Here is a 5,186-nt window from a genome sequence, read left to right on the forward strand (position 1 = left end):
CTCTCCCTGGCCTGGCTAGGGTTCGGAGGCTGGGACCGGGCCTGGGGCTCGTGCTCCATCCGGCAGGCCCCGGGGTGTGGGAGCCCCCCGTCCTGCAAGCCAGCCGAGGGTCCGGGCGCTGGGGAAGGGTGTCCACCGTGGCACGGCGAGGCTCTCCCCAGCCTGGCTAGGGTTCGGAAGCTGGGCCCGGACCCGGGGCGTGTGCTCCGTTCCAGTGTCCCAGGGTGCGGGAGCCCCCATCCTGTAAGCCAGCCGAGGGTCCGTGCGCTGGGGAAGGGTGTCCACCGTGGCCCAGGGAGGCTCTCCTCGGCCTGGCTAGGGTTCGGAAGCTGGGCCCGGGGCTTGGGCTCCGTCCCAGTGTCCCAGGGTGCGGGAGCCCCCGTCCTGTAAGCCAGCCGAGGGTCCGTGCGCTGGGGAAGGGTGTCCACCGTGGCCCGGGGAGGCACTCCCCGGCCTGGCTAGGGTTCGGAAGCTGGGCCCGGACCCGGGGCTTGTGCTCCGTCCCAGTGTCCCAGGGTGCGGGAGCCCCCCGTCCTGCAAGCCAGCCGAGGGTCCGGGCGCTGGAGACAGGGGTCCACCGGGGCCCGGGGAGGCTCTCCCCGGCCTGGCTGCTTTCAGAAGCAGGGACCGGGCCGGTGAGCAGGGGTGGCTGGCTTTATCTGCTACGCTGGCGGAGCGGAATTTTCTGCCCTCCCCTACTACAGGCACACATGTGCAAAGTGTGAAGGGGAAGTGTGCCACATAGTGCCCCATCACACATGACATGTGTACACAGGTCATCACACATCAATTGTGCAACTACATGAGGAGACATGTGCAAAATCACTTCCTGATACACCTAGGCCCTGCACATGAAAGTCTGCAATGACAATGACTTGATGTACAGTCTTGTGCTGCGAATCGGAGACCTCCATTCCTTTCGTGTGCGCCTCCTATCACCAGTGTAAGCGTGTGAAACCCACCGTACACACGCTCTGAGAGCGTGTGTACGGTCCGTATCACTATGGTAGTAGTGCTGTAGGAGTAAGTGTGGTACGGACCGTACACACGTCGTGTGTACGGTCTGTATCACTATAGTAGTGGTGCCGTAGGAGTACGCATGGTACGGACCGTACACACGTTGTGTGTACGGTCCGTATCACTTTTGTAGTGGTGCCGTAGGAGTACGCGTGGTACGGACCGTACACACTTCGGTTGTACGGTGCGTATCACTACAGTAGTGGTGCCGTAGGAGTACGCGTGGTACGGACTGTACACACGTCGTGTATACGGTCTGTATCACTATAGTAGTGGTGCTGTAGGAGTACGCATGGTACGGACCGTACACACGTCGTGTGTACGGTCCGTATCACTATTGTAGTGGTGCCGTAGGAGTACGTGTGGTACGGACCGTACACACTTCGTGTGTAAGGTGCATATCACTACAGTAGTGGTGCCGTAGGAGTACGCATGGTATGGACCGTGCACACACGCGTACTCCTACGGCACCACTACTTTAGTGATACGGACCGTACACACGCTCTCAGAGCCTGTGTACGGTCCGTATCACTATAGTAGTGGTGCCGTAGGAGTACGCGTGGTACGGACCGTACACACGTCGTGTGTATGGTCCGTATCACTATAGTTGTGGTGCCGTAGGAGTACGCGTGGTACGGACCGTACACACGTCGTGTGTATGGTCCGTATCACTATAGTAGTGGTGCCATAGGAGTATGCGTGGTACAGACCGTACACACATCGTGTGTACGGTCCGTATCACTATAGTAGTGGTGCCGTAGGAGTACGCGTGGTACGGACCGTACACACATGCGTACTCCTACGGCACCAATACTATAGTGATACGGACCGTACACACGCTCTCAGAGCGTGTGTACGGTCCGTATCATTATAGTAGTGGTGCCGTAGGAGTATGCGTGGTACGGACCGTACACACGTCGTTTGTACGGTCCGTATCACTATAGTAGTGGTGCCGTAGGAGTACGCGTGGTACAGACCATACACACACGCGTACTCCTACGGCACCACTACTATAGTGATACAGATCGTAAACACGCTCTCAGAGCGCGTTACGGTCCGTATCACTATTGTAGTGGTGCCGTACGGGTACGTGTGAAACGCACCGTACATGTTTTGGGGAATCAAAAATTACATAGGGGACAAGTATTAGGCCCAAAATGCATGCTGGTTGTCATGGATACAGAGATTTCAGTTGCAATGTGGCCATCGTGTGGGCTTGAAAAGTCAGTTGGCCCAAAAATTACAATGTTGCAAAGTGGTGTTTGCCTTGCTATGATGCTCAAAATTTGAACCATGCAAATTTGTGTCATTGGTGTATGTTTAAAGGGATTGGAGGAAACGTAGGATGCAAATGAGTCTGACCAATCACTCTGTACTCCTGTAAATGAAAGCCCCCAGCAAGACAGATATAAGTCAGCCAGAACCCATGAGAGGGCACTTGGCTGCACAACTTTCCTGTCGACCACACTGCTGCTGTCTGTGCTTCCTCTGGCACCATGTCGCGGACTGTGGAGAGGGCCGAGCCATTCACACTTGAGGAGAATGAGGCATTGCTGAATGTCCTCCTCCCACAGTACCCCAGCCTGTATGGGAGACCAGGGGAGCAGGTGAGTGCTGACTCCACTACCTTTGACTGTGCACCTTTTTTGTGACTGTCACTTCTGGCATTGTGTCCAGGTGTGACAGACATGCAATGTGGTTTAGAGTGGGTCCCGGGGGGGGGGAAGGCTTATGTCTGTCATGCAGAGCATGATGTAGTTCCTGTGTGCACTCCTCACTTGCATTGTGATTACTGTGATATTCACTGCATAGTGCATGACACATTCAACCTGGCAAATCCTTTGTGGCATTTTTGGGCTATTGTTCTGAGGTGATTCAGTGCCCCCCCCCGGTGTGACAGGTGACTGTACCCACAGATGTGTATGAGTTGAGTGGAGCTGTGGTGTGAGTGTCCAAGTGATGTGTACGCCCTCCTGGACATTGATGTGTGTGAAGGTTCCTTGTCATGTGGGTGAGTGTCTACGTGAAGTGTTGCACCACAGCTGCATGGAGGAGGCAACAGCTCTACCCATCTGATGTGACAAGTAAGCCGTGCTGTGTGTCTGATTTGCTGAGCTAGCCCAGCACCTGTGACACCCCACAGGCAAGTGGTACATGTGCAGAGTGAGGTATGTATCCGCTGCTGCCAATGGCAGGTGATTGATCTGTGCCTGTGTGTGTCTGTGTACTCTGCTGAGGTTGCGTCAGTGGCCTGGGGCATGTAACTGCTTTGAGGTGCTGTCCATCAGCCTGGTGTTGCATGTGATGCACAGTGTGTGCCATGATCAGGGAGTGTGTCGCACCCCTCCTGCCACCTGTGTACTTTCAATGCTATGTAGTGCATTGGGGCTTCCACAGAGGCCAATGTCGATATGAGTAAGATGCTATTCCTTGGCAGCATCCTATGCCCTGTGTGAGAAGTTGGCCTGATATATGATGTCACTAATTCTAGTGTACACCTTGTATCAGTCCAAACAACCCTTATGGTGATTGGTTGTAAAGTCAACCTTATAGACCAGCTATCCTAGTGGTAGCATGGACAAGAGCAGTCTTAGGCTAAACTCTGAATGGCATGTGAAGCCAGCTGTTATACCATATGTAATCCCTTGAATACCAAATGAAAGGACACCACAACAGATATATATAAAAATAGAATGTATTTATTCTAGGCAAACCCTCAGCACTCTTTATGAGATTCGAGGTAAGTACAACACAGTCTTATTTAAGCATACATTAAGTCACACAGGTAAGTAATACAGTTAGGCCCTAGGGGCCACGCAAACCATATACTAAGTAAGTGGTATAAGGACCACTGTCACGAACACAGGATAGGCTTAGGCCTAGGGAATCGCTGGGGCTACACTATACTACCAACAGTTAGGAAGTGGGAGGCCCACGGGATTCAGGTGCAGAGTGGAAATACTCACGCGTAATGCGTAAAAGTCGATAGAATTACTAGCAGTTAGAAATAAGCAGTTTTAGGACACTTCTGGTATAGCTAGAAAGTCGAGACTTGGAAATTAGACCCTAGGATAGTCAATACCCTTGTGAGTACCGAAGTACCCAAGTTACCTAGCCCACGGGCTGCGGGTGCATAGGTGTGAACTTGCGTCGGGTTTCGTCGTGGACTTCTATGGATGCCTGAAGGAAAGTTGCTGACAGGCAGTCAGTGCAGAGTGTCCGGTGGATCCCAAGGTGGGGATCAAGAAGGAAGGAGCCTGCAAGCAGAAGGGACAGTGTCTAGGTCACCAGCCAGGAGCCGGGAAGGAACCAGGAAGGAACCAGGCGATGTCGTGAAGATGCAGGTGAAGAGGTGAAGCTTGTTGCAGCAGCCACGGGTACCAGGAGACGTCGAGGACGACCAGGACCAGGAGGTGAGCTGTCCCACGAAGGCTCTTGCTGTCGGCGGCGTCGAAGACGAGTCAGGACCCAACAAGCCTTGGCAAGCGGAACCCACGCAGGGTGGAGGACTTGCTTCTGGTGCAGACCAGGAAGGTCTGGGGTGCTTCTCTTTCACAGAGGAGTGGGTGCCAGTCTGGAGGAGCCGGGCCAGCAAGTTGAAAGTAAAGGTTCGTCGTCGCAGCGGCTACTAGCCAACGGGCCAGCAACCGGACAACACGTTGAGCAACACAGGTGCAGAAGGGCCCCACGCAGAACACGTGAAGCCTCAGAAGTCGCGCTAGTCAGTTTTTAGCCACTTTTCCCAAGTCGCCGGTCCCACGTCCCTCGTCGCCTCCACGGGTCTCAGCTTCGCTGGGGATGTGGATCTGGTTCAGAGGTGTCTGGAAGTCTCTGCGCTGGTCAGTCTCTGCAGTCGTCCCTCGTAGGATTCAGTCGCAAAGCAAGCAGCGGTCGCTGGATGGTGCCTGGTTGCCCAGGGTGGTCACTCCTTGGCCACAAGGGAGATTTCTTCATTCTTCTTCCTGAGGTCGAATGTCGAAGGTCCAGAGTTTCTGTTCAAGTTGCAGATTCAGGTTAATCTAATTTAGCAGGGCCCAACCAGCTACTAATATACTGGGCTAGTGGGCTGGGCTACCTGCAAGGTCCCTCCTATGGGTGGGACCAGGAAGGGGAGTGGCTACACCCCCTTTCCTTTGTCCAGTTTCGCGCCAGAGCTGGGGCTGGAGTGC

This window comes from Triturus cristatus, chromosome 7 (genome assembly GCF_964204655.1).
Source record: "Triturus cristatus chromosome 7, aTriCri1.1, whole genome shotgun sequence".
NCBI classification, from domain to species: domain Eukaryota; kingdom Metazoa; phylum Chordata; class Amphibia; order Caudata; family Salamandridae; genus Triturus; species Triturus cristatus.